Genomic DNA, 9894 nt, shown 5'->3' with positions numbered 1-9894 from the left:
ATTTAACTAAATATCATAATAGTACCCATGGACAAAAATTAGACCAACAAACTCACTTTCCAACCTAGAACAACCAATAGGTAAAACTTGAAACTACATGATCAATCCTCCCTCATCCGGCCTATACAACCTAAAAAATCCTTCTGCAACCGTCGTAAAAAGAGAGCAAATTCCTTCCATCGGCAAACCAAGTCACAAGACTGCAATACCAAGAAAACCAAAGCAGTTGCGAAACGACTCAGTCATTGTTGCTCCACTAAACATAAAGAGACACCAAAATATGAATAGTATTCCCAGATCATCCCGAGGCACTAGTTTCACATATGCTCAATCATCCCAATCTTAATATTGTTTATAATTAGTGACAAGCGTTGATCTTATACTCAGTTTACCAAGAAAAGTTTAATGATAAAATAATTTAATCTTGCTTCACTTAATCAATTTTGGGTAAAAACTAATTTCATTTACTATAACAAGTAATTAAGTTAATGGTTACCATTGTTTTCCATTTGAAAATTGAAGGTTTCAATTGTAACCACTTAATTTCAAAATCTCATCGACCTACCAATTAATTATTACAAGTTTTTAATGTAATTTCCCACATTTTGGTTATATATGTCTTCCTTTATTAAGGTTTAATACGATTTTTCTCTCTTTTTTTTAAAATCCTTAGTAATCTTCAATATTTCGAAATTAAGTGTTACAGGTGTTTGATTGGCATATGGTCGTAGTTAAAGTTTAATACGGTGCAACTTATTCTTCAAAGGAAAAAAAATGTAAAAATGAAGATAAAATAAAAGGTGTGGCTCATCATCTTTTCTATTTGGGTGGAAATAAGGGGAATCTATACAATTTGATTGAATTATATATCCTTTCCTTTACAAATAATTCGACTGAAGACTTGTCACATCCAACACTATGAGTTCTTTTGGAGTATTTAAGAAATAGAAGTACGATGAAAATAATATTAGAATTTGTTGTATACATTCTGAAGTGTTAACTATAATTTAAGAATAACAAATTTTCAAATTAAAGGAAAAAATTACTGCAACTGTCCATTTTTGTTCAATTATATATTATACATGTTGAACTTTATGTAGGTTGAAACCATGAAGCTGAAGTTTCTACTTATTTTTTTATTAAAAAAGAAAAGGTCTTTCCCCATTTATTAAAATAATTTTCCATTGTCGTAAGTGTAATTAGCTACTTTATGAAGGGATTTTATAATATCAATTCTTAATTTAATTGAATTTATCCGTAGAGTGCCACATGTAGATATAATTAATCAATGGGGATTTGGGTTGTTTTTCGCCAGTCATCTCCCAAATAACAAGTTAGAAAGATGTGAATGATTAAGGGGTGTTGTTTGTTGTTAGGTGACATATCCAATTGAGCATGCACAAATATAATGATAGCTTCTCTTTGAAGCCTCATGTAGATGCATGATTGTCATCCCATTAAGTGCAAACAGATTGGAAGTAATAATAAAGTACCTTTGCCTTTCCTTTCTCCTCTCAGGCCCCCCCTCTCTCCCTTCTCTCTCTCTTTCTTTTTTTTACTTTTCTCCAAGTTCATTTATGGTCTCAACGAACCAGATGTCATCCTTTATTTGATTTGAATGTAGTGTTATTTTCATGTGGCACAGAGTAAGAGAAAGAGACTGAGACGAGTTTGTCACTAACACACACACACATATATATATATACACAGACACTTGACCACTATCCATATTGACAAATTTGTACTGATCAACTATATGTTCATGGATCCATCATCCATACATGTTTACTGATCAGTCAATATCACCAATTCACCATGAAACTTTGAAGATCACCCAAATTTGTCGGCCAAATCTTTTTGTAGGTTCCTATTCGAAGATAACGTTTTAGTTGGGAGGTACCACTTCTGTAAACAAAAAGGACAGGGACAGAGAGAGAGATAATAAAATCCTCTTTTTTGCTAACTGATTAATGTAAGATTAGGTCCCGGGTTCTCTTTCATAACATTTTTTATCTGTTATTTATAAAATATATTTATAATTATCATTATTCAGGAAAAAAATGATTGGAAATAAATATATATCAACCGGCCGGAGAAGGAGATGTAAATGCTGACGGGTTAAGGAGTAGCCAGCATTGCGTACGCAAATTTTGAAAGCAGTGGAATTGAAGGGCATGTGAAACAGTTGAACAAAAGTTTTGGCTTTGTGTGTGAATTGTCATCGTCCCTACCGACTAGCCAAAGGGACAGTCTCGAAAATGTCACTTTCAGTTGTTGAGTGCTCTCTTTTGTTTTTCACATAATGGTAGCTGTTGTTTGGTGTCCTTGAGAATATTTTCTCTTGGCACTAAGCTGGTAAGTTGGTTTAAGACATTTGCCCCACAAATCTTTTTGCCCTTTTTGTTGACAGTGAAGGGCCTTCCCCACACTCAGTCACTAACCCTTTTTACCCCTTTCTTTGCTTTACATGATTGGACAAGAATTTGATTAAGATGCCACACAAACACTGTTTGTTTGTTGGTGATCGTGACCACGGTGTTCTTCCTCTCACGACCCCTACCCCCTCCCTGCTCTCCTTTCCTTTTTTTATCCTGTCTGGAAACCCACCACTCCTCTTCCACTCTCGTTGGAGTACTCATTAATTTGTCGAAAAATGATTTCTGTAAACACACAAGAAAATTGTTCTCTCTAGTTTACTATTCCCGTGACTCATAAAAACAATCTGTAATCACAATTATTGATCTTGCCTATCTTATCAATTTACTTTTTAATTGTTAATGTAACGTTACATACCCATTCAATGATTATATAAACAGTGACGAATAAAACAAATAAAATCATGCGCTTCCTATATCATCACAAATCATTTGTGTTTGCTGTTCTTATTTTTAAATTTTTGCCTACAGTATTGTGGTGTGGTGTTGATATTGTTTTAAATACAATATTCTTGAACCCAAAGGCAATTGGTGTCCAAAATTTCCTCTTGAAATCTTGAAACTTGAATCCTCAACTTCATTATGAAAGGTCTGTTTGTCAAACAAAGGGTTGATAACGGAAAGGATGAAGCAAGAACATATAAGCCAATTGTAGGCTTGAATTAATTCATTATTTGGTTTAGGGAGTATTTGGGGCCTCCCCGGCCTTTTACTGTCACTCTAACGAGACCTCTTCTTAGCCCATTACATTTCTTAAGGTAGTAGCCCCCTGGCCCTGGGACCTTCTTGTGTGTGGAAAAGCATTTCCCGGAACTTCTTTAAAATCCTTTACCACCAAAAGTACGAACACCTTTAGTTAAAAAGTCAACCTGCATGCCAATGAGGTCTCAGTTTAATGGTGCAAGGCAAGTTCTTGATTTAGTGATTTTTCTTTTTTAAAGTGCTGCAAAAGAAGGAAGAAGCCCACCTTTATACAACAATCAAGAAGGAATTAATCAAAGCTAAGCACATCTCAAGGCATGGGACAAGCTGAAAGAAGAGTTTCACAAAAGTGATAGGGCTGGACAATTGCAGATATTGAATCTTTTGAGGAGTTTTGAACGTTTAAAAATGAAGGATGAGGAAACCATTAAACAATTCTCTTAAGGTATACAAGGTTGTGAACTAGATGAGGGTTTTCGATGAAGACTTGCAAGAGAGAAGAATCATCAACAAAGTCCTTATAAGCTTGTCAGAGAAATTTGAATGAAAAATTTCTTCTCTTGAAGACTTTAAAGACATGTCATCTTTGTATGCGAGAAGCTTTGAAAATGTAATGCAGCTTAAATGTCTTTATATGTTGATGACCTTTTCATTACTAGACCCGATGGTGAACTCAAGAATGAATTTTAGAGCAAGATGCAAACTAAGTTTGAAATGAACAATATGGGAAAAATGTCATATTTCTTAGGGTTGTAGGTACAGCAAAAACCAAATTGCATATTTCTCTATCAACAAAAATATGCTCGAGAATTTTTTAAAAAATTTAATATGGAAATTGCAAATCTGTTTCAATTCTTCTCACTACTAATTACAAACTGTGCAAGGAAGACAGAGGTGTCAATATCGATGCAACCAATTATAGAAAATTAATTATACCTGAACATTTGGCTTATGGGTTGATTCATAATTTCTCTCTTAAAAAAAGTAAAGTTTGAATCCTTTTTCCCCAAATATAAAAAAATTATAAAAAATTAATTGTATGCCTTTTATATTTGTCTGCAACCAAATTTGACATTTTGTTTACTGCACGTTTGTTGTCACGCTTTAGGCAATCCCTTTCATCATTTCATTTGGTTGCTGCTAAATGCATTTTGAGGTACGTAAAAGGACCATTGGAATATGGTTTTAAGTTTAGCAAGCATGAAGGAATGGACTTAGCCAATTATTGTGACAATGATTGGGATGGGAGTCTTGATGACATTCGCAACGCTAGTGGCTTCTGCTTCTCATTTGATAGTGCCATGTTTACCTGGAATTCATAAAAAAAAAAAAAAGACAAGATACAGTTGCTCAATCATTGACTGAGGTCAAGAATGTTGCTGCAGTTTCAGCTACAAACCATGTTCAATGGCTTAGAAAAGTCCTTTCTGATCTAAAATTTAAGCAGATTGTTGGAACAACTCTCTGGATTGAAAGTCCATCTGCCATAGCAATTGCTAAGAACCCCATTCAGAATAATAGAACAAAACATATAAGGTTAAATTTCATGCCATCAGGGAGGTAGTAAAGTGTGGAGAAATCTATTTTAAGTTCTACAATACTCATGAACAAGTTGTTGACATATTGACTAAAGTCCTAAATAAAGATAGACTTGAAGAACTGAGGTCAAAAATGGGAGTACTGACTATAAATCCTAAAGAGGTGTGTTAAAGTTTAGTATTTGGTTCAATACTCTACTTAGCATGAAGATATCAATTTTAGAATGAAGAAGAAGACCTCACTTACTTCTCACATGGTTGTTTAAAAGACCTTTTGTTTATTTTATCTTTTTTTCTAATGTTTTGATTTTTAGTCAAGCAACATGTTAGCCTTTGCACAATTGTAGCATAGGACAGCCAACAACCTTAGTGGTGTGGCATCTTCTGTTATGCTACATTTTCTTTATTTTACTATTTTATCTGTTACTTTTACATTTTGAAAGATTTTATATTCCTCTTCACAGGTTAATGCAAGATAGCCTTCTTCATTTTCAATGGCGAATTTAAGATTTTGTATGAGGGATGGCTAAAAAACAATTATAAAAGGTCATAAATCGGGATCAATGATTCGATTCAAAATAAAAAATTAAATATTTTTTAAATAAAATTAAATTATAATATAAAATTTTATTTACAATTTGAATATAAGTTTTCAAATTCATCAATATAAATAGATATAAAGTAGAAAGAAAAATTAATATTAAAATTTTATATTAGGCATTGTAATGCTTTTTTACTCTCAAATTCATCGATAACTAAATTCATGTCAATAGTTCTAGCAATCACTTTGTACCAATTTAATTTGAAAAAGTAAGATAAGATTATTAAAATTTTTTAAATATTTTAATTATATTCGAGTTCAGTATTGCATGTTAATGTATGATATATTACATAAGTATTCAAATCAAATCAATTGATTGTAAAAAAGAAAAATCTATATAAAAAATTATCTCTTTAGGCACTTAAGCAATGCATTTTTTACTTCATAGGATCATAACATATTATATACAATAATACAAAATGTTCTAGCAATATTACATAATAAAAATGAAGGGTTTTTAAAAAAAGTACATATTGTATAAGTACTCAAATCGAATCAACCAGTTGTAAGAAAAATCAAAGTAAAAAATTATACTCTTAGGTCACTAAGCAATGCATCATTTACTCTATACAAAAAAAAAATAATTTCAAAATTTAGATTTATTCTTTAGGGAAAACAGGTTTACTCTATAAGGAAAAAGGAAAAATAATTTCAAATTTAAGTAATTAAGCAATACATCTTTTACTCTATAAAGAAATTTGTGTTTACTCTATGAGGAAAAAGAAAAAATAATTTCACAAAAGGAATTGATCATCCAAATCTAACTTAAATGAGTTACCACTATGCCAAACCAAATTATTTGATTTAAATAGTAGTAGCAAACTTATATATTTATTAATTTATACCTATAAAAATCAAAAAGAAATTAAAAACTGACCCGCCATCCCTCAGTTTCCGTTTCATTTTCTTTGTTGAGTCTCTTTTACTGGAAGTAGACTTATTTTCTCTCCTAGTAAAATCTGACCCACAAGACCATTTTTATATTTTTAAAGAATCTTTTCACTTTCATATAAGTACTCTTGCTCGATCTCAACAAACTTTAACCAAATATCAAATATTTACATCTATGAACACTTGCCTTTAGCCTCATGAGATGCCTACATAATCAACCCTGCAAAACCCTTCAACTCTACTTACATATTTCTCTTATATCTTATTTTATTAGACTCCTATATATTTATAATCCACTAACTTGTCCCAGGCATCTCTTTCCTCATAAAATTCTTAATTCCCAGCAAGACTTCTTATTCATCAAGCAAACTTGTCTATCTAGTAAACTTTATCACCAAGCAATATTTTATCCGGATAATGTTTTTTTGATGATTTACATGTTACTTGAAAATATGGTATTTTGTAGTTATTTAATATGAAATTTTTAGCTAAACTACAGATTCATTGAATTTTAAGGATTGGTTACAAGATACTAAAATTAGAGAAATTATGTACAAATGACTCAATGGTTTTTATTTTATTGATTTAAATAAAGGTAAATTGCTTGAGCATGGGTGAGGGACCTATGCTACCTTCATTGATGTGAGAATGAACTAAAACATCTATTTTGGACCTTGGCGTTTGGTGTGTTGGTGTTTTAAAACATTTTGGACTGGATACCTTAACTACATTTATGGTCAGGAACTTATGTTGGCTGCCTTTTGACAGTGGGATTACATACCCATGGGTTATTGCCTGGACCCTTTTCAAAAAAGTTTGGACTAGCATACCTTACCTATGACCAAAATCTTATGTTGGCTTTCTTTTTTTTTTTTTTTGGATAATTTGGATTGATACTGTGACCAGGATGTTAACTATTGTGCTTGGGAGATGTAAATGATGGTTGTGTATGGACCTAAATGCTGATTTTGGCAGATGTAACAGTACCCATGATTAAGCTTTGATGTATTAGCTAACTTATGTTCGGACTTTCCTTTTATTTGATATGATTTGACCGGGGTTAATTTGTGCTCTGTTTTCTTCTATGTTTTGAGTATTTTCAGGGTCTCGGGGTTTTGTGGGTATGTATTTATTGTTAGTTTTGTTCAAATAATAAAATACGAATTTACATTATTTAATTTATTTTATAGTTTATATAAAAAATAAGTTAAATTTATTTGATTTTAATAAAATGACAATATTATAATTCAAAATATAATATAATAAAATGCGCCAGGCTCTTATATTAAATGTGAGTTTAAGAGTGTAGGTATGTGTAACAAACCTTAAATATTAAAGATTCACTGCATAAAGGGAATGCTAAGTGTCCTCCCTTGTCTATACAAAGGATTCACTATAAACATTAAATCTTATAATGGTCAGTATTGTTTCTGTTTTGTCAAATCATGTGCCAAGTATAAATACACTTTTATGTTTTAAAATCCTATTATGGTATATCTTAAATTAGTATGTATTAATTATAAATAACATTTAACAATTGGTGTCAAAACCACCATAGTTATGATTTAAAAACTTAAAGAATTATATTATATATATTGACTGCATGTTAAAGTTTTACATAATTTTGAATGTGTGATTATTCCATTAAAATGCATAATTATTTTATAAATAATGTAGTTAAATTTTGATATATTTAATTAATGATATATTATTAACTTTATAGTTGTTAGGTCAAATTATATCCACGTAATTCAGTGAGTTTTTCAAAAGTTGTTGGTTTTAATAATTTTCAGCCAAATACAACTTGATTTTATGCACTTTTGGTTAAATTACCTCAAGGTTATTTTTTCTTGATTAGTTAAAATTATGTTGAGATCATAAAACTTGATTAATTAAACCGGTCAATTTTATCAAATTAGGTGCTACTATTTTTAGATTTAATACCAATAGATATAGGTTTTCAGGTTTGACTTGAATTTGTCTAAATTATGTACTTTGACTTGAATTTATCAAAGTGGAAATGAGTTTTCAAGTTCGACATGCACTTCATGACCGATATAGGATGTGAAAGGATGAATCCCTACTTCTTCATTGTGTGAGGTCTTAAGAGGCTAGTTAGATGATTGGATTATACTGTCTATTACTACGAATGTAGTCTTTTCCGAACTAAGTGACACGAGGGTAAAAGGAAATCTATTTAATACTACATCAATGCACTACATTCAAGGTCGACCCATTATCAAGCTCCCAAAATTCAAGTGTACTCAACGACACAGAGTTCATTAACTTGAACGAACTTGATAATGAGAAGGTTTAAGAGAGTGGTAGGATGACTTCACCATCACATGTGAATGGGAGATGTTAGACTTTTTGATATAACACCCATAACGGTCATCTTACTTAGATGAGACTATTTAAGATAATATTTACGCTTTTATCTAGATAAATTGAAATTATCAAAATTATTTAATATTAACTTCATCTCATAAAATGTTATTTCGATAAGAGTTATTAGGTAATCTTTAAAAAATTATAAATAAAACTGATTGTTTGATCAAATCAAATATAAAAAATTCACCTAGAAATTTTTTGCTACGTCAAGAGTGTTATAAAAACTACAAGAGTAGAAAAGTCTCCTCCCTAGAGAAAATCACTCTCCCTCCGTTATAAAGTTAAGGTTCTTATAAACTTTAAAAAATTAAGGGTGTGGTTTTTTCAATTTTCATGTTCGAATACAAAAGAACAGTACTCATGTGACGTAATATTTAAAAAAAATTTAAAATTATTTTAAAAAATTTAGATAAGTCTTTATTTGAGTTCAATTAAAACTTATATTTTTATTTTAAGTCAAATATTAATTAATTGTTAAAATATCACTCCAAAACGTCGTTTATCATTTTTTATCTGTGATGCTAGTGTGAAGAATGAAAATTATATTTTATATTAAAGCGTCGTTTATCATTGATAATGTCATCATATTATCATGTCATAATACATTATGACATATCAACAAATTATGTCAGCATTATAGTGATATTTGGACTAATAATAAATAAAAATATAAAAATTTAATCAAATATAATAAATAATACAAATTTATTTAAAAATTTTAAATAATATTTTTATTTTTATTTTTATTTTATAAAATGATGTATATTTTAGATAGCGATAAAGGACCATCAATTATTGATTCCAGAATCTCATAGTCTTAAAACAACAAGCTAATTGATTGAAATCTCCAAAAAGCTTTTCAATTTAGGTTCCATTTGTTTAGAAATAAAATATTTTTTCAGAAAATATTTTTAAGAGCTAAGGTTATTTGGAAGACTGAATTCTAAATCAAAATGGAAAACATTTTATGGGTTAACCGGAATTTTTCCATTTGACCCTGTAAATTGTCATGCCTTGAAAAGACCGAAGACAATTTCGAACATAAAAGCTCTCTCGGTGCCGACCTTCTTCTTCTTCTACCCTCCTTGTGTCGCGACTCTCCTTGTCCCAATCCATTTTCTCTCTCACTTGATCCGCTACTTCTCATTCCTCCCCCCACCATTATCGGCAGCATCGCAATTCTTCTTGACCAACAGCCTTTCCTTTCTTTCCTTCTTTCCTCTCTTTCTTCCTCTCTTTTGGCTATCAAAACCGTGTCTCTCTCTCTCCTACTGCAGCAGCCACCAATTGCCTGCACCTCCCACTCTCGTTCTTTTCCTCTTTTCTTTCTTTATGT

The sequence above is a fragment of the Theobroma umbraticum genome, unplaced genomic scaffold (assembly GCF_002168275.2).
Source record: "Theobroma umbraticum cultivar Fairchild unplaced genomic scaffold, ASM216827v3 scaffold_44.0, whole genome shotgun sequence".
Lineage (NCBI taxonomy): Eukaryota > Viridiplantae > Streptophyta > Magnoliopsida > Malvales > Malvaceae > Theobroma > Theobroma umbraticum.
The sequence above is the reverse complement of the archived record's forward strand: the minus strand, read 5'-3'. Positions refer to the sequence as shown.